Source organism: Mirounga leonina, unplaced genomic scaffold, assembly GCF_011800145.1.
Source record: "Mirounga leonina isolate KUSES-001 unplaced genomic scaffold, KU_Mleo_1.0 Mir_176, whole genome shotgun sequence".
Classification (NCBI taxonomy): Eukaryota; Metazoa; Chordata; class Mammalia; order Carnivora; family Phocidae; genus Mirounga; species Mirounga leonina.
In genome coordinates this window covers 58,414,713-58,438,738 of record NW_023270454.1, presented here as the reverse complement: position 1 = coordinate 58,438,738, position 24,026 = coordinate 58,414,713, and the positions used below count along the sequence as shown (strand labels likewise).

The 24,026-nt window shown below is 37.0% G+C and overlaps 1 long non-coding RNA gene across 1 annotated transcript in view; it reads right to left on the bottom strand.

The window, feature by feature from the left end:
• Positions 1-526: 526 nt before the first annotated feature.
• Positions 527-24,026, bottom strand: part of LOC118022347 — a 37,809-nt gene continuing 14,309 nt past the window's right edge. Inside the window, exons 2-4 of the long non-coding RNA XR_004682483.1 lie at positions 5,646-5,810; positions 2,209-2,295; positions 527-789 (exon numbers count right to left, since the gene is read on the bottom strand). This is a non-coding gene — a long non-coding RNA (uncharacterized LOC118022347). The remainder of the gene's footprint in view (positions 790-2,208; positions 2,296-5,645; positions 5,811-24,026) is intronic.

Genomic DNA, 24,026 nt, shown 5'->3' with positions numbered 1-24,026 from the left:
CTTGAAGCCTCTTCTACAACACGTGGAAATGAAAACCTAGTTTACAGGGTCTTTGGAGGATTAAATAAACTGTTCTCCATATATAAAATGCTTTGCCTGGCCTATAGGTGCTTTTTGCATGGGTGTTACTTTTCTGATCATTATCAGCAGGTGATCCACTTTGGAAGACACAAGGCCTCCATGAGTTTTTCTCAGAATAGGGAGAGGTTTTCTCTGAAGGTCTAATATGGTATACAATACAAGTAAATTGTATCAAGAATCACCCTGAAGGCCTTAAAGAATTTGAGAATTTTAGAAGCAGAAAAGACCTTGAGGAGACAGAAACTTCAACAGTTAGAAGTGAATGGAATCATCAGTTTTATTGTAGACATTATCTGGAACCATGGCAAATGAATAATTTCCCTGAAATGCAGTAGGACATGTGAAGAACACAACTTGTTATGAAAATAAAGCCAAAGATCGTATCTGGAACTATGTTGTGAAGTGAAAGAATGTAGGTTAATTTTTTGTTCCTCCTAATTTCTGTGGGATTATTTACTTGGAAATGAATGGATGAATGTTGCTAGAATATTCCCTTATTTTGTATCTGGGCAGGTCTGCTATTAGGGAGATTTCTTCTCTTTTAGCTGTCAGTCCATGATCTCTGCATGATGGTGGCAAGGGGCTGCTCAACCAATTGGGGTGCATAACTGATATTTTCTCCTCCTTGCTTTCTGTTCAAAATTAGGTGCAAGTTAAAGCTTCAACATTCAAAGGAAGAAGCTTTCTTCCTTCCTTTTTTTGGAACAGCTGCAAGTAATAACAAAACAAAACAAAACAAAACAAAACATTCAGTCTTACACAGTCCAGTGGTAAAAACAAAACAGAGTAGTCATGTAATATGGTTCAATGTATCTGGTGTCTTTCACATGACATATCCTCTTGCTTGATAAGGGCTCTTTGGCAGCATGATAGGGAGTGGTGTCATTGTGTGATGGATTATTTGAAGTGTTTGTCTATGAGCCCTTGATATATTTACTGACAAAACTCTCTTATTCCTAAAGCTTGATGGCATGGGGTCTTGTCATACAAGAGTCTCAAAGTCTCTCACTGACATTTAAGAGTGGTAAAGAATAATAATAATATTGACATCTACCATGAGAGAGGAATTATGCTAGTTGCTTAATGGACATTGTTTATAATCCTCATCACCCTTTATGTAGATCTCTCTCTCTCTCCATTTTACAGAGGGGTAAATTGAGTCTCAGGCGTAAAGGGCTTCCTCTGTTCACATAGATGGTTAGGTGAGGCTACGATTAAACCAGGTTTGTTGCTTTAGGCTTTCTACCCCGTACTTCCTCAAATATTTTAGGGAATAACTTGCCCCACTTTTGGGAAATCTAAGTCACTTAGAAATCATCAGCAATGTCAGAACCCCCAGCAATCTAACAGCCAAGCCAGAAATAAAACAAGCTCATTTGACACATATTATAGGCATAATTACTTAAGATCCCTTGCTATTTCTTAGAAGAGAAGGAAATTCTCTCTCTTTTACATGCTGCGTTAACAACAAAGAAAGAAATCGAAGAAAAAATGGGGGGCTAAGCAGTAGAATAATGAAAGATTGGGCCTGACAAACACATAAAGAAACTAGCCCTTCCTCCCCTTTTTTCTCTCATAAACTCAGTCTCCTAAAATGAATGAAGAGCTAATAAGTTAGACTGTAGAAAATGTCAAGGACTAATAGTGTCTGACATTCTATAAACAACAGTGGTTGTTTAGTAAATGTTGTGTGAGCAAGTGAAGTCTTTGGTAATTTGCTTTTATTCTTTCTGGAGACCTTTCCTCCAAGTATTTTTTTCAATCCTGGTTCAGCCATCTCCACCTTAAGAAGACTGTTAGATGTTGAATAAGTCCAAGGGCCGTTCTGGATATAGAAAGAAATCCCCATACACCCCAGGAGATAAATTAGCTTGATAAACAACAATGTGAAAATGGAGTGTGATGACCCTTTCTTTTCCTTTGGCAAAGGATATTATGTTGTTTATTCATGTGCCCATCAAAAAATGAGTTTACTTTAGAACATCAGGATGGGAGTCCACAAGAGTGGGAAAAAACATGTGAAGTGCAGTTCTTTGAAGAGAGGCAAGATGAAGGCAAAGCAAAATCACAGAAGGCTAATCTTATCACTTACATTTGTTCACAGAGATGAAATTCCAGGCTCCTTACCTTCACCGTGGCTATTGATATCACTATCTCAAGAATCATTTGGATTAGTGGTTCTGAGTTCCCCAAGGAGTTTCTGAATCTGAGCCCCTGGAGAGAAGGAGAGACAGAGGTAGAACTTTTTCATTTTAAATGATCCACAGATAGTTCTGATGTGCAACCCAAGTTAGATAGCAGACTTAGACCCTTTAGGCAACACTCCAGAGTTCCAGGGTTGGTTGGTTTGTTATTTATTCCAAATGAAAATGCCTGACTATGCTATGTTTACAATAGGTACCCAGTTCACAATAATGAAAGTACAGCAAAGAGATTCTCAAAAAAAAAAAGTATGAAAGTATACTTCCCTTCAACACACTATGATTTATAAACTAGATATGATAAAATGGAAATAGAATCTTTAAAGAACACATGTAATTAAGATAAAAAATATTAGTATAGTGAGATTCCTGATCAGAATTCAGGGGTGGCAGTTAGTTGAAAGTTCACTGTGCCAATGTGCCTGGTTTGACCCTGATGATTTTTCATCCAAGAGGCTAGAGATGCTGGCAGCAGAGTTATAAAGAAGCTTGAAGCTTTTGGAGTAATAAAAATTTGAGAGAGAGGGAGGGAGAGAGGGGAAAGGAGAGCTCCAGTATGAACTGATGCAAAATGAATATACCTCTATTGAAAAGAAGAGGAAAGAAGGTCAGAAGGAACTAGAAATGAACCAGTAAATGTGGGATGCTCCGAAACTGTTGAGGGCATATGACTGGAGAAGGACAATTAGGACCTAAGATTGAGAAGTGACCTTAAGGTCAAGGTAGAAAAGGACCCAACAATGCCAGAGAGGCATGACCTGCAGCAGGAAGTGAAAATAGAAGAAACCAGTGAAGATACTGACCCCCAGCCTCAGGGCTAGGAAGGTTGCCTGTGACAAAAAATGGCATAAACACAGAGAGGGCTTGGACAAGACTAATGCTGCAACCCTCTGTCAAGCCAAAGAACATGGGACTATATACTTGGAAGTTCACTCTTGTGGATATCATTTGTATCCTAACAGTCTTTTTTATTGTTGTAGAAGTAGTTGGACACTTGAAAAGACTGTGTGGGCTGGATCCCCTAGACATGCTGGGTATGGTGAATGGTCAGAGTTGAAGGAAGTTCAGAGGCGAAGCTCAGAGGCATGGTCTTCGGAAGAGAAAAACCACTCTCCCTTAAAAAAATTGTCTAGTGGCTGCTGCAAGTTATGCAAGAGAAGGAGTATCTGGGAACCTGACTAAGAGAACCATGTATCAGAGCAGGAAACCTTGCAGACTAGAGCAACAGATTCAAGAGCTTAGAGGAAAGAAATAAGAAGGCATGTTAGTGACATTTTGAGGAAGAAGCTTGAGAGAACTTGATGGAGATAATTCATAATAGAAGGCTGAAATAACTCAAGAGCAAGGGCAGATTATCAACAGAAGTCAGGAAGAGGAACATGAAGGAAAACAGTTCAGAAAGCACTTCGGAGAAGGGAAAGCTGAGTATGGAGCTTAATGCCCAGAAACACCCAAAGGGCTAATCAGAGACTCCTTGAAAGACAATTCAGGGACATGCTGGCTGAGGTGGTGATCCTGAGCTGCTCAAACTGAAGTGAAATGGAAAGCCCGGGGCCAAATGGGTAAAAATCCCTTACTACTCCCTCTGGAATCTCACAGTGAAATATCAGCTTGGATCTAGGGAAGGAAGGAGGTGAGACCAGATGGAAATCTACAAGGAGGAGGCTTTTGGGGACATAAAATAAAAGTAGTGCAAGAGAGCCCCTTGTGGAACTTTCTGAATACTCAAGACTGTTGCCAAGTAGGGACTATCTACAACTCAAATTTCCTCACAGAACAGAAAGATTATGTGCACATTTAGTTATCTGCCTGTGTTGGACTGTGGTAGAGGAGGGGATAATACTTAGGAATACCAGAAGGTGGTAAAAGGCTATAACCCAAAGGATGTAATTCTTGGAAGAGAAACTTTCTCCTTACTGACCATGAGATGATCATGTTAATTAAGTTTAGTGCAGAGGGAGAACCATAATGAAGACTTTCTGTGGAGTTATGGTCTTGACAATAAGAATATTTTAAATGAATTGGTTAAAGAGCATAAGAAATTGCATAATCATTAAAGAAAGAGAATCTGTTTAATTTCATATAAGGATATAACACAGAATCTTTTCTAAAAAATTAGTATGACATACCCAGAAGTAATATTTGAATTACTGGGGGTTTTCCAGTGGAAGGAAAAATTTACATTGAAAATGTCAACTTCACAAAGTGAAGAAAAATTGTTTAGAACTATTCATTGTTACAGGCAGGCATACTCTGTCCAAGATTGTGTCCTGAGCAAGAAGAATTTATGGTGATTTGAATTAAGAGGACACTGTGTCTTATTCATAAAAAGTGCTCAGTATGTATTTGTTGAACAGATAAAATAAAAATTCTAAGTAAATAAACAAACTGGTGAATAGATGGAATACATGGTTGTATATTCCATTTGGGAAGTCTTCCTCCAAGACCGGCTAGTTGCCCTTCCACAGACTCCCATACTATCACGTACATCCCCTATCTTATCTTACGGTGTGCTATGCTCTTCTACTAAACCATAAGCTACTTAAGGGTAGGGACTAATTCTTATTCTTCGTGAAAACTCCAGTACTGACCACAGAAGATTGAACACAGTAGACATTCAAGAACTGGTTGTATAAATGAATGACATTACTTGGAAGAGTACTAACTTCACACAAATGTTAACTTAGCATTATACATGAAGGAGTAAAAGAAGTACTTTTAAAGAAATACTTGAATAGTATCTAGGAAGTCCATTACAGAGATATAAGACAGGAGCAGAAGCACAATTTGAACAGCGTTATTACTATAATTTGAACATATATTTAGCTTGGAAAAAAAGAATGTTATGATGCAGAGTGAACAATTCTTCTCCTGGAAATGGAAGCTAAAGAATTGAGGATGGAATTGTAAAACTACTGAAAACACAGTAGGAGAGTGTCCTCGCCAGCTCCCAACCCCCAAATTGTCCAAACTCTCAAATTAAACATGGATTATTTCTTCAAAAAATTTTCCCAGAGGAAAGCCAGCATCTATCTCCCCCTACTGGTGTCATGTTAAGAGTGATGTCTGACTTATTTTTTTTCTTTTAACTGAGAAATGTTTTAATTAAGATGAGTATTTTCATTTGTTATATGGAAAAAAATGCTTATGCTTAATATAAAGCTTAAGCATCCTACAGTGGAGGTCATGTTGCAATGAGATTTACCAAGATCTAGAGTATAAATTGTTTTATCACAGATGAAGAATAGTTAAATATTGTTGCTAGTTCATCTGCAGTTAACAGATTTATATGTTAGCAGATTATAATTGGCTGACACAATAGTATTTTTAAAAACTTTCTATTATGGGAAAATTCAAACGTACACAAAAAAGAGAAAAATGTAATGAACTCCCCTGTGCCCATTATCTAGTTCCAACGAAGTCATAGCCAAGCTTGTTTCATTGTTTACTTCTCCAAGGTCCCACATCCAGATCATTTTGAAGTAAAGTCCAAGCAATCACTTCATCTGTAAATATTTCAGTATGTACCTAAAAGGTAAAGATGCTTAAAATATCCCTATAATACCATTTTTATGCCTATTAACGATAGTTACATCAGCAAATATCCAGTCAGTGTGCAAATTTCCACAGTTGTTTTAAAATTGTAATTATTCATTTCCCAGTTTGTTTGAAATAGGCTTTTAACAAAGGCTATAGATTATAATTATTTGATATGTCCTTTAAATCTCGTGGAATTTATGAGATTTAAGTTTCTTCCTCCATCCATTTTTTTTTGGTAATATTTTTGTCAACAAAACTGCATCATTTGTTCTGAATAGCATTCCACAATCTGGAATTTGCTGACTGGGTCCCCATGGTGTTGTGTAACACATTCCTCTGTCCCCTGTATTTCCTGTAAATTGGTGGTTAGATCCAGAGGCTTAATTTTATTCAGGTTTGATTTATTTTGTTGGCGAGGTTGTGTACTTCTATCACACAATGTCTGGCAGCAATTGAAGTTCATTGTCTAGAGGAGACTTTTCCAGAGCAGCACTTTCCAATAGAAATTTCTGTGGTGAGGGGCATGTTCTATATTAGTACTCTCTATGTTCTATATCTGTTCTATATCTGTATACGGTAGCCACCAGGGACATGTGGCTCTTAAATGTGGCTAGGGTGATTGAGAAACTACATTTTTAATTTTTAAAATTTTAATTCATTTAAATTTAAATGTAAATAGCCACATGTGACTAGTAGCTACCCTATTGGGTAGTATAGCTGTACACCCATTAATTCATCAAAGGCTGCCAAATGATAATGCCATTATTCTATTATTTTTCAACATTTAGTTGTTGTAATATTTTTGTAAGGAGAAATTTCCTCTTATGTTGTTATCATAAGGTTTAGATCCTACAGAAAAGGTTGAAAAATCGCTTAATTCTTCTGTATTTCTCAGTTGTGAAAATAATGAGTTGTAATAAATAAATAGTAATTTGAACTGCTCTTTATAACCGTGAGCTATATATTAGGGCAGTTATTCCTATGGTAGAGCTGTCAACTGGGGCCTTGCTCATAGACAGGGGGAATGAAGAGAGTGTTCTCAAAAGTTCTGAATCTCAAACACCTTCAGCCCCCCACACTTCTCCCACCTGCAGTTGGAACCTCCCTCTGTGCGGCCTCAGAGCCCATGCCTAGTGCCTTCTGTGTGGACCAGTTTTAGGGAAATGGCCTTTGAGACAGTGCCTCTGCTGGGCAAGAAAAAGCTGCCTCTGGACAGAAGCAACACCAGGTAATCAGCCATTTCTAAGGAGTCAGGAAAGGACTTGCCTTTGAAGAAAGGCTAGAAATTCAACTTCATATGTCCTCGAAGCTGTTTCCACCTTTCCAGGCAGGATGTTCTAACAGTACTAAGCAGTAGGTGGAAAGGGAGGTGTCCCAGGCTGCACCGTCTAACCCTCAAAGATTTGGCTCTGAAAAGGAAGGGCCAGACTGAACACAGCCCAGTCATACCAAGAGGGCAAGGAAACCGAGAACGTGCTGCTGATTTGTCAGTCTCTTATTAATAAAAGGGTTTTTTTTCTTTCTTTTATTTTCTTTCATATATTACCACCCTGCCTATGGAGATGGTTTTCTTGCTGTGGGTTTTTATAGTATGAGGCTGCTTGTGAACTTTGTCTCTTTACAATAAAATGTAATATCTATTGGATATTAAAGCTGCTTGCTGGCTAATAATGTCAGTCATTTATTATGGATGCATTACATATTTTCCTAGTGTTTTATTTTTAGTTTTTCTCAGAGTCTTGAAGCGTTGGGTTTAAGGTAAGGTGAGCGAGGCACTTATCTCAGGGATAAAATTTAAGGGGGTTTCAAAAACTTCAGTCATGAAGATAAATGCTATTTTAATGCAATATTGGAAAAAATCAAGGTTAATGCAAAAAGCCCCCACATGATAAACACTGTATGAAAAATTTTTTTTTTTGATTATTTATTTATTTATTTATTTATTTATTTGACAGAGAGAGACATAGCGAGAGCAGGAACACAAGCAGGGGGAGTGGGAGAGGGAGAAGCAGGCCTCCCGCCGAGCAGGGAGCCCGATGCGGGACTCGATCCCAGGACCCTGGGATCATGACCTGAGCCGAAGGCAGACGCTCAACGACTGAGCCACCCAGGCGCCCCGATACTTTTCATTATCTTAATCTGTCTACGTGACAGCCAATTTTGGGTCAATTAAAAAAAAAAGAATCGAAATGAAGAGAAAAGAAAACAAAACTCTGAAGCCAAAAACCAGTGGTGTGCCCCAGCATGGGCAAAATAGATGATGAAGCATTTGAATATTTATTTATTTATTTATTTATTTATTTATTTATTAACTAACTGGTTTGTGGTGTTGTACAGATACAAGAAAAAGTACTCTGCCGAGTAGGAGTTTGTAGAATCCATCAGTAAAAATTGAATGATATCTGCAAAAGATATTTATACTTTGGATTTGGTAATTATTAGACAAGGTAGTTACTGTTTTCTCATTTTCTCAAGAGGTAGGAAAAGGTAAGAATTTTCGGTCTAGTAACAACCACATAAAATAGCAAAAGGTACTGGCAGAGGTGATGGGGGCAAGGGAAGGAGGAGCTGGAGGAGAGGAAAGCACAGTCATCCTACATGGTTTTTTGGTTAAAACTGGGAGAAATTTGTGGGTTTCACATCCGTCAACTTTCATTATTCTTGTTCTCATCTTCTTTGATTCATATGGTTTCAGTTTCTTTCCAAATGTCTTTGGTTCAAAACTTTATGGTCTTGAAACAGAGCAGTTGAAAAATGTTGACAAAAAGTTTTGGAAGCAACCCCTGAATTTTGCACAATTTTACTAGCACTTACTTCTAGTGTGAAACATGGTGCTACTCTACAGTAAATGTGGGTTAGGAATGTTTATGTCATTATCATGTAGCCACTTAAACAGAGAAATAAGACCATGATGTTATGTATGTTTGCAGAAAATGAACTTATGGAGAGCAAAAATACAGAGATTTTCTCTGTATTCCTTAAGGGACAGAGGCATATTTTATTGTGTGGAAAATAGGACTCCCCTGAACTGGAGGAGAGGTAGCTATATTGCATATCACTGAGTTGTATTTGATATTGGATTTAAAAAATATTAACTTTAAAAAGCTTAGGATATCTTTTGAAGCCATAGTGAGATGAAATAAGATGAAACAGGAAAATTACTGAGAGATGGCATTGGCTTTTAAAAATAAACAAAAAGTGTGTTTTCTTATGGAATCATAATTATATGGATAGCATAATAGTCATCCTTTGGCTTACTTGTCTGCTAACCCCATGATAGAGAATAAATTCATAGTTCAATTAATTGCATGCATTGTATATATTAACACACTGAAGGAAAATGAGCTATCATCATCATCCAGAGGTCTTTATGGGGTGACTAAAGTGCTGACTTTATAATGTCAGTAAGCAGACTTCCTACTTCTAGGAACTTAGAACTAAAATGAAAAAAAAAAACAAAACATTTGAAAAAGAAGAAGCGGACAAAAAGTAATCATGCCAGGTGCATACAGGATACAATAGAAACTACGTCATCATTCATTCAGAGTTCATTTATCACCAGATACTGTAATAAATACTTTAACTATAGTCCCTCAATTATAGTCCAATGGAGGGCATAAAGCAGAGGCATCCAGTAGTTGGCTTTCCTTCAGGACGGAATGGCACAAGAAATAGGGAATAGGTCAGTTGGACGGGAGTGGAAGATTTTCATAAGGTAGTTTTGGAAGGTTGGCTAAGCTGGGACTGTATTGCGGAGGACACTTTAGGGCAAGCTGAGGCATGCTGGCTTTTTAATGTAGGTAAAGGAAAGCTGAAATAATTCTGAGCAGACAGTGACCTGTCCGAGAGCTGTGAGTGGCAGAGACAAGTGAGTGTGGGCAGCACTGGGGCCACTTTGCCACACGGTGAGAGGCTGAGCAGGCTCAGCTTTGAAGGTGGCACTCTTTTAAGGCTCTCTGAATTGTAGGTACAATTCCCTAGAATAGTCCTGGCAAGTAGTGATTTTATTGCTTTAATTATCAATAATTCAGGATCGCAGATGTTTTCTCTGGTTTGCTGCCCATCTAAGAGCATCTGACTTTGTGTGACATAACTGTGGAATAAATAAGACATTAAGCATTTAGAATACGCTAACACTTAGTGACGGTTTGTGGTGATATTTGAGAAAAAGCAAATAAAAGTATTCTTCTTCTCTTCTTCCTATTAAAAATGATTTCTTGAGAGGACTAGGATTTCAGGAGGTCCTTGAAGTGAGGAGGGGTGGCCACTTGTGACACTTTTGAAAGAGCAAAGGTATTTATTTGCTCCCTCCATTTCTAGTCCACACGAGCCCTGTTCCCCCTTGCAGTCAGACCACCCTCCATTCCACTCCAACCACTCTCTCTTGAAGATTTCTAAGAAAACCGTCTTTCCCCCTTCCTCGTTCTTCTCAAACCTCTTAAAGCATTTCGTACCAATTGTTCACCTCCTCTCTTCTCTCCAGCCACATTTCTCTGTTTGTATCTCTGGATCATATTCCTCATTTTATTTCCTGACAGGAGTCTGAGGCATCAGCCCTCAGTGATTCTCCTATCATTAACATTCTCAAGGGATAAACAGTTCTAGAATCTTTAGAATCCCCAAATTTGCAATAACTTCTAAAAGATATCATTTTCTCTACAAAATATAATTTTTGGACTGACTGAAGCAATTGCTAAAACAAGTTAATGACTCGTTCTTATTTCTACCTAAAGTACAGGTGTTAGCTTCGGCATCACCCATTCAGGAAGGTATTCTCTGGAGGACGATGTCAGGTTCCATGGTGCTATGTTCCTGAGGTACCTCATACTCCTCTTTTATAACAGACATCTTGTTTGAAACTGGTTATTTGTAGCTCACTGAGGACATGAAGTGTGTCATAGGTATTCACAGCTATACCACTGAGACTTAGCCCAGGCATACATTAGGAACTCATAGGGTATTTTTGTTGGTTAATTGATTAAATGATTGTATTCAACAGTATGCAATTTTACTTAATATGTCATCTAAGGGAGATCATTTTCTTAGATATCCTTGCTTTTGTGTTATTGCTTCATTCACACAACCAGGTGACTTCCTCTTCAAAGCCATTTTTTTTAATAAGAAATTAAAAAACCCCCACTCTATGAGCATTACTTTGTACAGAGGAGAAACCTAGAACAAAATCTCTGCTGAAGTGTGCATGCAAGGCTTGAGGCCAGGCTCACAGACCATTTACTCTTCCAGTTTTAACAAAATTTCAAATCACTATGTGTCTTGGGCCTTCAAGTTTAGTCGCAAATTGTCAAAATCACAAATTTTAAGTCTATTCGTTTTCATGTTAAATATAACCTTTTCACATTTTGTCTCTTGGGAAAGTCAATGGCTGCAACCCTCATTTGTGTATCTCTAACTCAGTCCTTTCATGTGACTCCAGCCCTGTAGCTCATTGTCGCAGGCTGCCTATGTGACTTGTGAAGTTCAGCACCTAGGGATTGTAGTTTAAAGTTGACACAGTGCAGGGAGATGTGAGAACAGTGTTCTACACTTGGCACTGCCATTAACCCTCTAGTGAATTCGAACAGTCACTTGACTTCTCTAGGCTTTCCTGAGAAACCTCAAAGACTCCTAAAACATAGTTTCTCTAACCTGCTGAAAGAATTCTAAGCTCTGCCTAGTATTTTCACTTGCTTTGTGGTCCTATCTCTTATCAGTCCAACGTGGTAACAAAACAAAGTGTGGGCGAAACTTTGGCCCTGGCAAAACCAAGCAAAACTGAGATAATCCTCAGATTTACAAAAGCTGGTGGTGCTATTGGAAACCTTCATGATGTGCTTCTTTTGAACTCAGGCCTCTTGAGAGATTGGCCTAGGTCAAGCGATATTAATTGAACACGAGTAAAGAATGAATGAAACCCAACTGTGGTCCATTCTAAGGCCACAAGAGAAACAGTAACTGGGTTTCTTTGGTGGAAGGTAAGGTCAGTCTCCGACATGCTCAGAAGTTGGGTGAAGTTTCGGGGCAGCGAAGGGCTTAAGTGGTCACTTGAGGGATTTTCTTTCAAAATGTGGCTTGAACTTACTTAAGCATCCCTTATAGGAATAGAATACCCAAGAGAGTTTGGAACACAAAGGCAATATTAGTACCACAGCAGGTGGCAGAAGATCGATTTTCTTGGTGAGGTACAGAGAACAGAGAGATTAGTGCTCTGGTCAAGTTTCTTCCTTTCACGCTTGGAGGGAAAACCAATATTCCATATTCATGGTCTCTGATATAACATTTTGCTAGGGTGGTCAAAGGGATTTACATTATCTGTTGCAAAATATCACAGTGTTATTTTTATAAGAATAAGGCAGAGGGGGGATGGGATTCTTAGGTGCCACCTGGTTTTCACACTTTTGGTGAAGTAAAATTTAATTGAGTTTTCAAAGGCAGGAAAATATTATGTTGCTGGGAAATATAGCATAAAGGACTTCTGCAAGCTTCCTCTGGGTTTTTCTTGCAAGTTTTAAATGAGAATTTTCTGCCAATTTTCTAGCAGAAGCAGAGGAGACACAGCAGTTTGGCTGGTGGTTTTGATTATGGATTGTCTATATGGCATCAATAAAAATAACTAGACCTAGGTCTGATGGGCACTGAACTTGCTTAAAATGCTAATAAAAATTACAAGAGAAGGGAATAAATCTTAAATTTTAAATATTTTTTCTTATAATACATATGGAAAGACTATTTCTCAGTATTTTAGTGTTAAAAGTACAATAACTGGAGAAGAATATGTTCTCTTCAAAGTGCCAATAAAAATGCAAAATGTCATTTTCCAGTGCAATTCGGCCTGAAATCAACCTGTTTTATGGTAATTATGGGCTCTGGCAGCAGAACATAGCAGACCTTTAGAAAGATTGAATGAGTGATCGAGTCCAACCTCCTTAAATGTGAAACATATGAAATGATTTGTGTAAAGTAAAAACCAGAGAGCATTGTCACCCTCCCCACCCCAACCTATGCATAAAGCTTCATTAATGCTGTGTGGTAGTCAGACCAGTATGAGGGACTGGGTGAGAAAAACATTTTCAGGATAATAAAAGGAGCGTAGGAAAAATCTCTCATGTGGTGAAAGGGAAGTTTCTTATAAAGGTAGAAACTGTGAGAAAGAGCTAATGATGCTCAAAGTGGGTGAAAAGTGCCTTTCACTGGCAAGATTCTAATATATGAAAGGAAAACCATATATATTTCTCATAACCACTATGGTGTCAGTCATAAGGACCCAATAATGCATCATCATATGTCATATGGCAACTTATCATGAGGTGGCTACTCAAGCCAAGAGAAACATGGCAGCACTTCTCACGTTCCTCCCTTTTTCCAGTGTAACCTGAGCTCCTCGTGATACAGGTGTCCTGGCATTGGCGTTGCCTGAGATTGGTTTTTGTCTGTATAATGGGAGAAAAATAAAAATATTTAAATCATATGGTATTCAGGTGCCCCATATTGTAGACCCAACTAAAGTAGTGGCTGAATCTTCTTAGGTTTTTTTTTTTTTTAAATCAAAATTATTTATGTTTAAAGAATCCATTTTTCTGTGAATTTTGTACACAAGACCATCAGCTCCCTATCCTCTCCTCTGATTTTTTCCCCCCTTATCAGAGGCCATGGTTTTCAAGAAAGTGATCCGATCCTCTGTACTCATGTCAACATCTTCAAATGGCGGGTTCCTATTGCTGCATCTTAATATTTCTGGTTTTGGCATTGATTATTACTTCCCTCTGGGAGGAAGGAGACTTTAGCTCTCACAAACCCCTATCACATGCACACATTCCTTGTGATCCTACATTTTTAGGGTATAAAATTTTTGCTGAGATACGTATTGGGAATTTATGTTTTTATGATTAGGTAAATACTATTTCTAACTGAGCCATGAAGTTTTTTTTTTTTTTAATGATTACTCTTTCTTACACAACTTACTATTTTCCTTGGAGTTAATAATTGTCTTGGTTTTCTGATTGATTGTGTATTTGTTTTTATTTTAATTTAAATTTTTAAAAGTTAAATTTTGTTAGTTAACATATAGTGCAATATTGGTTTCTGGAGGAGAATTCAGTGATTTACCACTTACATACAACACACAGTGCTCATCACAAGTGCCCTCCTTAATGCCCATCACCCATCTAGCCCATCCCCTACCCACCTCCACTCCAACAACCCTCAGTTTGTTGTCTGTCATTAAGAGTCAGTTATGACTTGTTTCCTTCTCTCCTTTTTTTCTTTTCCTCCTTCCCATATGTTCGTGTTTTCTTTCTTAAATTCCACAGATGAGTGAGATCATATGGTATTTGTCTTTCTCTGACTGACTTATTTCACTTAGCATAATACACTCTAGTTCCATACATGGCATTGCAAATGACAAGATTTCATTCTTTTTGATGGCTGAATAATATATATCTCTACATTTTATCTTTCTCTCTCTCTCTTTCTGTATATCTATCTATCTATCTATCTATCTATCTATCTATCTATCTATCTTACATCTTCTTTACCCATTCTGATTGATTGTGTATTTGATTGGTGTTCTGTATTCTTTTTTTTTTTTAAGATTTTATTTATTTATTTGAGAGAGAGAGAGAGAGATAGTGAGAGAGAGAGCACGAGCAGTGGGGAGAGGGAGAAACAGGCTCCCCGCTGAGCAGGGAGCCCAATGCAGCACTCCATCACAGGACCCTGGGATCATGACCTGAGCTGAAGGCAGACACTTAACTGACTGAGCCACCCAGGTGTCCTGGTGTTCTGTATTCTTATCAACTGCAAACTAGGTCATTTTTCTAATTCTCCTTTCAGTACATTGTAACATATAAAATATTCTGTGGAATTTGTCTTCTTGGAGAATCTCTCTGGGCCTGTGACAGTGCACTTTTCTTTCGATAACTCACCATAATCATGTGAGTTCTTTTGATTCTTTCAGATGTTATTCCTCATTTCCTGGAACCACATCTTCCTCTTTCTTGGTTTGTTTTCTTGTTTTGGTTGACACAGTTTTCAGTACTTGGTTGAAAAAGAGTGCATGAAATGTACATATTTTGAGACCTTGTATGTTTGAAAAAAATATTTGTATTGAGGTATAGTTGACATACAATATTATATTAATCTCAGATGTATAACATAATGATTCAATGTTTGTATATATGGAGAAGTGAGTCAGTAAGTCTAGTTAACATCTATCACCATACATAGTTAGAAGAATTTTTTTCTTGTGATGAAAACTTTCAAGATTTACTTTCTTAACAACTGTCAAATATGCAATATAGTATTATTAACTATAATTGCCATGATGTACATTACGTCCCTATGACTTATTTATTTTATAATTGGAAGTTTGTACTTTGACTCCCCCTTCACACATTTTACCTACTCTGCAACCCCTGCTTCTGGTAACCACCAATCTTGTTCTTTGTCTCTCTGAGCCATTTAAAAAAAAATCTTTTTTAGATTCCACATATAAGTGAGATCTTAAGATATTTGTCTTTCTCTGTCTAACTTACTTGACTTAGCATACTGCCTTCAAGGTCCATCCATGTTGTTGCCAATGGCAAGCTTTCATTCTTTTTTTATGGCTGTAATAGTGCATTGTGTATACCACATTTTCTTTATCAATTCACCCATCAATGGACACTTAAGTTGTCCATTATGTCCATTATTATTATGGTAAATAATGCTGCAATGAACATGGGAGGTGCATTTATCTTTTCAAGTTAGTGTTTTTATTTTCTTTGGATAAATATCCACAAATGGAATTGCTGGGTCATATGGTAGTTTTATTTTTAAGTTTTTGAAGAATCTCCTTATTGTTTATCATAGTGGCTGAATGAATATACATTTCTACCGATAGTGCATAAGGGTTGCCTTTTCTCCACATCCTTGCCAACTTGTTGCCACTTGTTATTTTTTTATTTTTATTTTTTTAATAATAGCCACTCTAACAAGTGTGAGAAGATAGCTCATTGGGGTTTTAATCTGCATGTCCTTGATGATCAGTGATACAGAGCATCTTTTATGTACTGTTGTTCATCTGTACGTCTTAAAATATTTTTATTTTATCCTTATACTTTCCTGAGAGTTTGACAGAACTCTCAGTTGAAAATAATTGTCTTGCAGAAATTTAGGCCAGTGTTCCCTTTTCTTCTTGCTTCTAATATTTATAATAGAGAATTCTGAAAATCTTAAAAAAAAAAATAGAGAATTCTGATGCTATTATAACTCTGGATTCTTTGTTTTTGTCATGTTCCTTTCTCCTCACTGCCCTGAACCTTTGCCCTTAGTATGCTAAAACTTTATGACAATATGCATTAATGTATACCTGTTTGTATGTTTGCTGAGCATGCAGAAGAATATTTTAATCTGAAAAATCACGTCCTTTATTTTTGGTAAATTTTCTTTGCTCTTCATTTCTAAAACTACTATTAGTTGGATGATGGTTCTCTAGGACTGCTTCTTTGATTTTCTTATTTTTTTTCTTATTCTCTCGGAGTCTCTACATCTCATCTTTATTTTTTAAATTTATTTTTCTTAACTTTATACTCTAATACATCTATTGATTTTTATTTCTACTAAAAGATTTTTAAAAATTTCCAGAGTTCTTTTAGGTTCTATTGACATATCTATTTAAATTGTTTTTGTTTCAGAGATAAAACATCTTTTCTTATGTTTCTGAGGATATTAATGGTTTTGCAGTTTTCTTTTGTTGCCTGAATGATTACTGTTTTTTCCAAGCTTCTCCCCCCCACCCCATTTGTATCTGTCTACATCTTTCAATATAGAGATTTTCCTCAAAAGTCTTATGATCTCAGGGCACCTGAGTGGCTCAGTCAGTTAAGCATCTGACTCCTGTTTTTGGCTCAGGTCATGATCTCAGGGTTGTGAGGTTGAGCCCTGTGTTGGGCTCTGCACTGGATATAGAGCCTGCTTAAGATTCTCTCTCTCCCTCTGCCCCTCCCCACCCACTTCTCTCTCTCTCTCGGAAAAAAAAAAGTCGATGATCTTTGGTTGTTTGTTCATATTAAAAGTGGGGTACTAAAAACTGGTTGGAAACAATTTTGTTTCTCTAACATGATATTCTAGGGACCAGAATAAACCCTTCCTCTGAAAACAATTTAAAATGATGGATAAAAAATTCTGGAACACAATCATGTGCTAATACCATAAGAGGATATTCAGCATAGGTACTGAGTAAAAGGAGGAAATCAGAGGTAAGCACAGCAGTGAAGATGGCTTTCACTTTGAAGGTACTTACTGAACCCAAGCTCAGAGGATGGAGGTCAGAGCCCAGGGCCTACCCAAGTTGCCTATGAGGAGGGGTATCCATAAAGTTGAGATTCTAAGGACTACACCATCTGAATAAGGATAAATACAACCTCCCCTTTTTCCTACTTCCAAGTGAGAACTTGAAGAAAATATGCCTCAAACATTGATGCTGGTAAGGGGGAAAAAAAAATCTCTTAAGAATTTGTAACCATAGTCAACCTTATGTGGATATGCCGCCTGAATATATACTAGCTAGGTGGAATAATATCTTCTGAGAAAATAACTGTCAACCTAGAATTCTTTATCCAGTGAAAACTATCATTCAAAAGTGAAGATAAAATAAAAACATTTTTATTTTATTTTATTTTTATTTTTATTTTTTTTAAAGATTTTATTTATTTATTTGACAGAGAGAGACACAGCAAGAGAGGGAACACAAGCAGGGGGAGTGGGAGAGGGAGAAGCTCCGCTGAGCAGAGAGCCCGATGCGGGGCTCGATCCCAGGACCCTGGGATCATGACCTGAGCCAAAGGCAGACGCTTAATGACTGAGCCACCCAGGCGCCCCAATAAAAACATTTTTAAAGAAAACTGATAAGAGTCTCTTTACAGGCAGTATACAGTTAAAAACACAGAACATTTATAAAAACTAGCTACACATTGGGTTGTAAAACAAGTTCGAATAAATTTTAAAGCTGGATGTTACACAGATCACATTCTCTGACAACCAAGCAATTGTTAGAAATTGATAGCAAAAACATAACTAGAAAAATTCCATATTTTTAAAAATAAAGAAAAAATACTTCTAAATACTTCATGAGGCAAATAAAAATCATGATAGATTTTAGAAATTATTAAGAGCTAAACATTGTAAAAAATACAACATATAAAATACAGTAATGTTCAGCTCTATTACTACTTAGTAAGATGTTTATAGTCTTAAATGCTTTCATTATAAAAGAAGGGATAAAAATTAATGAATAAAGTTCCATCTCAAGAAATTAGGGAAGTAACAGCAGACTAGCCCTCAAGAAAACAGGAGAAAGAAAGTAATACCACAGAAATATACATGGAACAGTAAATAAAATTCAATAGGGAATATTAATAAAGTAAATGTCTTATTCTTTTCAGAGACTAAATTGACAAATATCTGGTTAGGTTAATCAAGGTAAAAAAGAGAGAACACGCAAATATCTAATAATAAGTATAGAAAGGGCAATGGGTATCTGATGCTGTAAATAACAACAAATAATAAAAAGCTGTTCTCAAGAACTTTATGCCAAAAATGTTGAAAACTTATATAAAGTGGTCAAATGCACTGGAAAACTGACTCAAGAAGAAAGAGAAAACTGGAATAATATCATAACCATTAAAGATACCAAACCAGTAGCTAAAAAATCTTCCTACAAAGAAATCACAAGGACCAGACTTTTAATTTTTTTTTTAATTTTATTTTTTATTTATTTATTTGAGAGAGAGAGAATGAGAGACAGAGAGCACGAGAGGGAGGAGGGTCAGAGGGAGAAGCAGACCCGCTGCTCAGCAGGGAGCCCGATGCGGGACTCGATCCCGGGACTCCAGGATCATGACCTGAGCCGAAGGCAGTCGCTTAACCAACTGAGCCACCCAGGTGCCCCAGGACCAGACTTTTTAAATTGAAGAGTTCTTGCAAACACTTAGAGCATTAATAATTCCATTATTGTGCAAATTACTCCAAAGCATATAAAAATAAGGAAATCAGTTACTTATTTTATGAGTCTAGCATAACCCTGGCAACAAAAACTTAACAAAGAGAGAATAAAGAATAAAAATGACTGGTCAAACTCATTCATAAACATACATACTAGATTCTTAAGCAAAACCTCAGTAAAGCCGACTCCAACAATGTATTAGAAAAAAACTTCATGACCAAGTTGGGAATTGTCTATGAGTGTAAATTTTGTTTAGCATTAGAAAATCAATTAATGTTGGGAGTGCCTGGGTGGCTCAGCCAATTAAGCATCTGACTCTTGATTTCGGCCCAGCTCATGATCTCAGGCTCATGAGATTGAGCTCCCTGTTGGGCTACGCACTCAGCAGGGAGTGTGCTTGAGATTCAATCCCTTTTCTTCTCTCCCTCTGCCCCTTCCTCTTGCTTGTGCACTCTTCTCTCTCTCTCTCTCAAATAAATAAATAAAATCTTAAACGAAAAGAAAACCCATTAATGTCTAACAGTTTGAAGAAAAAAAGTCATATAATCATTTCAATGGGAAAGAAAAGGTATTTGATAAAATTCAACATCCAATTATGGTAAAAAACTTAGCAAAGTGAGAATTGAAGGCATATTCCTGGTAAAGGGTGACAAAAAAACTATAGTAAATATAATGGTAAATTGTGAAATATTGAAAACATCCTCAACACTATTGGGAATGAAACAAGAATGCTTTAACATTGTATTGGTAACCTTAGTCCATTAAGGCAAGAAAAAGAAATAAATTTTATAAAGATAGGAAGAAGGAAAGAAAACTGCTGTTATTTGGAGATGATCTAATTGTACAGCTAGACAATTCCCACGAATCCACAGTTAAATTGCCAGTTTTATAAGAAAACATCTCAAAATTGTTTTTCTATAAATGAACAAGAAGCATTCAACAAGCAAAATTTTTTTAAATGTCATTTATAGTAGTGTGAGAGTATCAAGTACCTAGAAATAAATCTTATAAACTGTATGTGAGATCTTCATGGAAAAAATTATAAATTGAGAGACAAAAGATGTTAATAAAATGAGACATTTATCATGCTCAAGGATTGGAAGAATCAAACTTCCAATAGGTTTTTTTTTTTTGAAAACTGACAAACTGAGTTTAGTATTTGTGTACAGGTGCTAAGATCCTGAAGAGCTAAGATATCTTTGATGAAGAATAATGTGCAGTGATTTAGTACCAAATATACTATCATAGTAAAATTAGTTTGGTATGATCACAGAAACAAGCAGATCAGTGGAACAACAAAAAAAGAGCTCGGAAATAGACCTATCTATACATGGATACTTGATTTATGATAATGGTGGAGTACCCTTAGTAGGAAAAGGGTATATTTTTCATAATTGTTCTGAGATGATTGGCTATCAAAATGAAAATTATGGAATTGGAATATTACCTCACACCATTCACAAAAATCAATTCCAGGTAGATCAAACATCTCAATCTTTAAAACTTTTAGAAGAAAATACAGGAGAATTCTCTCTCTCTCTTTTACTCTTTTTTCCCTCATCTTTCTGAAATGATATTTTCTATGAGTATAGAATTCTGGATTGGTGGTTTTTTCTTTCATAATTTTGAATATATTCCATTGTTTCTGTTGGGAATTTAGTTTTCATTCTAATTGTTATTTAAAGATACTTTTTTTTTTCTTTGTTTGCTAGGTTTTTTCTAGGCCTGGGATAATGTTGTTTTTCTCCTAAAAGTATATGTAGTTTCTTCTTCTAGTTTCTTCTTCTGTGATCACTAGCATTCTAGTATGACCTCAATTCAGTTTTGGAAATTGAAATTGCATACAGGTTAACTTTAGTTCCTATGATGCCCTGTTTATTTTTGACCACCTTACTTCTTAAGACACGCTCCTTCAGCAATCCAGTCACCCAAAGGAGATCCACTAGAATCCATACCCCTTTGATCACCAAGAGTTTGAATATCTGTCTTCTTAGCCCTTCCACACTGTCAGAAATAGTCCCATCTCAATATTCTGATCAAATATTTTGAGTGTATCTTAGTAAAGCTTTGTTGCTTATTGTTGTATACCTCCCACATTAGTCTTTTTTTTCAAGTTTTTATTTAAATTCCAGTTTGTTAACATCACACATTAGTCTTTAAAACATTTCTTTCTCAATTATGATACTCAAACATATTATTGTGTGAATTTTTTGGCTGCATATTGTATCATTTAGTGTCTCATTAACTATTCCCTGATAGCCAAACATATGCAGTTTTAGGTTCTTCATTTTTTACTAAAATAAATAATACTACATTAAACCTTAAAGTTAAAAAATCATATATCTCTTCACTCTTTTTCTTGGATAGACTTTTAGAAGTATAATTACTGAATATTGTAGACATCAAGACATTGTCAGTTTGCTTTGCAGGAAGGTTTTACTCATTTGCAGGCCCGACCAGCAGAGCATGGAGGTGTCAGTCCCACCATACACATAGCAGCATTTAAAAAGTTTTAGCCAATCTAAATGGCTAATATAAGAGACCCAAAAGCCTCTTGTTTCTTTATAATTTGCTTTTCTTTGATTATTAATGAGATTGAACACTTTTTCATAAGTTTTATAAACTATTTGAGTTTTCTCTTATGCAAAAATCCTCTTTATGTCCTTTGCTCTTTTTGTTTTGTTTTGTTTTGTTGCTATTACAATGTCTGTGTTTTTCATGTTCTGATTTTCTAATGGGGAATATAGCTACCAGATGGTTTCTGAATAGGACACTCTCCATCCCCTACTGGATAGATATATTTCACTAAGGCAACATACCAGCTATAGGAGAAAACAAGTGACTATTTTTACTTTCACTGCAGTTGGTCATAGGGTAGTTTTTTGTGTTAGAGTATTTTCTAATTATGCCGTACTACCTAGGACACAGTAAGGAGTTTGGATTTCAAGTTTGAGAACTACGGAAATTATTGGTTATACTATTAGTTATACCGAGTTTTTCCATCATTAAAAACCTTCAATTGTTATCCATGTTCTTATCTAAAAATGGATAATTGCATTACTAACTAGCTGACCAAGTTAAGAGATAGAAACTTTGGTATACAACTATTTAATTGTGAGTCTGGAGGCCAATCAGATCTCCTACTATATCCCAACCATTATTCTTTCCACTAAGAGATTAGTTCTTATTTATGCACAAACTAAAATATTAGGAAATACTTTAAGTTTTTCTCTTTAACTCATACTTTTATGAGTAACATGTATTAGAGGTGTACAGTTTGCTATGTATAATTTTCTTTTGAGGATTAGATTCAAGTTTCTCTCTTTGACATTAATAAATTCCTTTCTTGCATGAACCAGAATCCATTCATTTTTCTGCCTTTTCTGTGGTTTCTGGAATGGATCGCATCATATTTGCCCTTTCTTGTTTGACTAAATAACTGGGTTCTCATGAATTCATTGAGGTTGATATGCCAGTCTACAGGCTCTTCTGAAATAGACATGGAGATAGAATTTGCCTTTAAGGAAAACATTTTGCTAAGGGCCATCACTAACAAATGTTTACTCTCTATCCCTCTCTCTCTCTTTACTAACTGAGAAATAACCTAAATGGAGATTTACACATCACTCTTAGATGAAACCTCTTGAACTGACTAAAAATTGTGTCATTGGATATTTTCCCATTTTTCTTGGACCAAGTCAAGGAGAAATGCTTTTTTCTGTGCTTTTGTGATTTGGCTATTGGTAGCAATACAGCAGTTTACCTGCTGATTTAGTTCAAATCCAAAAATTGTTTCTAATTAGTTTTCCTTTTTTGGCAATTCAGTTTTTCTAAGAAGCAGGAACTCACATCCATTGGCTTATTATGTAAAATGCTCAAAAACCAATTATTCAAGTTTTGGTTTTCTATTCGATCATTGGGGGTAACATAGGCCTAATTTTATGAATATACACATAGGCAGCAAGGTCCCCCAATTTTCGTGTATAATCATTCAAAACATTTCCCAGTGAGGAATAAGTTTTGTTGGCTAATCAGCTCCTAGGATTTCTGAGCTTTGGGAAAAATAGAGAGAAACACTAATAAAAACAGGCAAAGTGGATCTTTTAATAAATAGGAGAGGGGCAGGAGAAGGTTTGGGTGTTTGTTTTTGATGGTTGTTGATGGTAAGAAATTAGGGGAATAATTGCTAAGTATGTATAGAATATTAATGAAGGCAGTAAGGGGACAGATAATTTCTTTTTGGACAATTTTTGTATAAAAATAATACAGTTTTCCTCGGGGGGGGGAAGATGGCGGAGGAGTAGGGGACCCTATTTCAACTGGTCCCTGGAATTGAGCTGGATATCTACCAAACCACTCTGAGCACCCACGAAACCAGCCTGAGATGTAAGAAGATCTGGATCTCTACAAACAGAATATTGCAGGCAGTTGGTTTTGAGGTATGAAGCAGGGAGCCGTGATTCTGCAGGCAGATATTGGAGGATAAACAGCAGCGGGAGGGTGCCTGGCTGTGGGGATCCTACACCGTGGGTGAGCGACAGCCTTGCATGCTGCGGACGGGGCACAGACTTGCAGATTGGTAGCAGCGGGGAAAGGACTTTAGGGCAGCCCTCGGGGTGGAAACCCGGACTGGCGGGGTCGCGCGTGCGTGAACAGGGAGCAGCTGGCGGTTTTAGAAGCACAAAGGTCAGAGATGTACCCCGACCTGGAGGCAGGACTGGGAGCGCTGCAGAGGGGTGCACAACCCAGGACCCGGTAGTTTATAGCAGCACGGACAGAAACAGAGACAGTGTGGCCTGGGGAGCTTCCTGAAGAACAGACTGCGATCTCTCTGCTCTGAGGCAGAGGGTTGGAAACGGTCTCTTCTGCTCTGACTGGCGGAAGAGATGCGGAAAGCCACCAGGGAAAGGTGCCAGAGAACAAAAGCCCCCAAAACTGATTCCCACTGAGCCCATCCCCTGCCACAGGGGCGCAGGGCAACTCTGCCCAAACAGGGTTGCCTGAGTAACAGTGCAGCAGGCTCCTCCCGCAGAAGACATGCTGGGAAAACAAGAGGCCAGCAACCCTAAGGTCCCAAGAAAACAGGTGCATCTTGCTTGGGTTCTGGTCAATAATTTGGACTCTATACGTTCCCTCAAACACCCATCAACAGAATGACTAGGAGGAGGAGCCCCCAAAACAGAAAAGACTCAGAGATTATGACTTATGCTGCAGATTTACAAAGG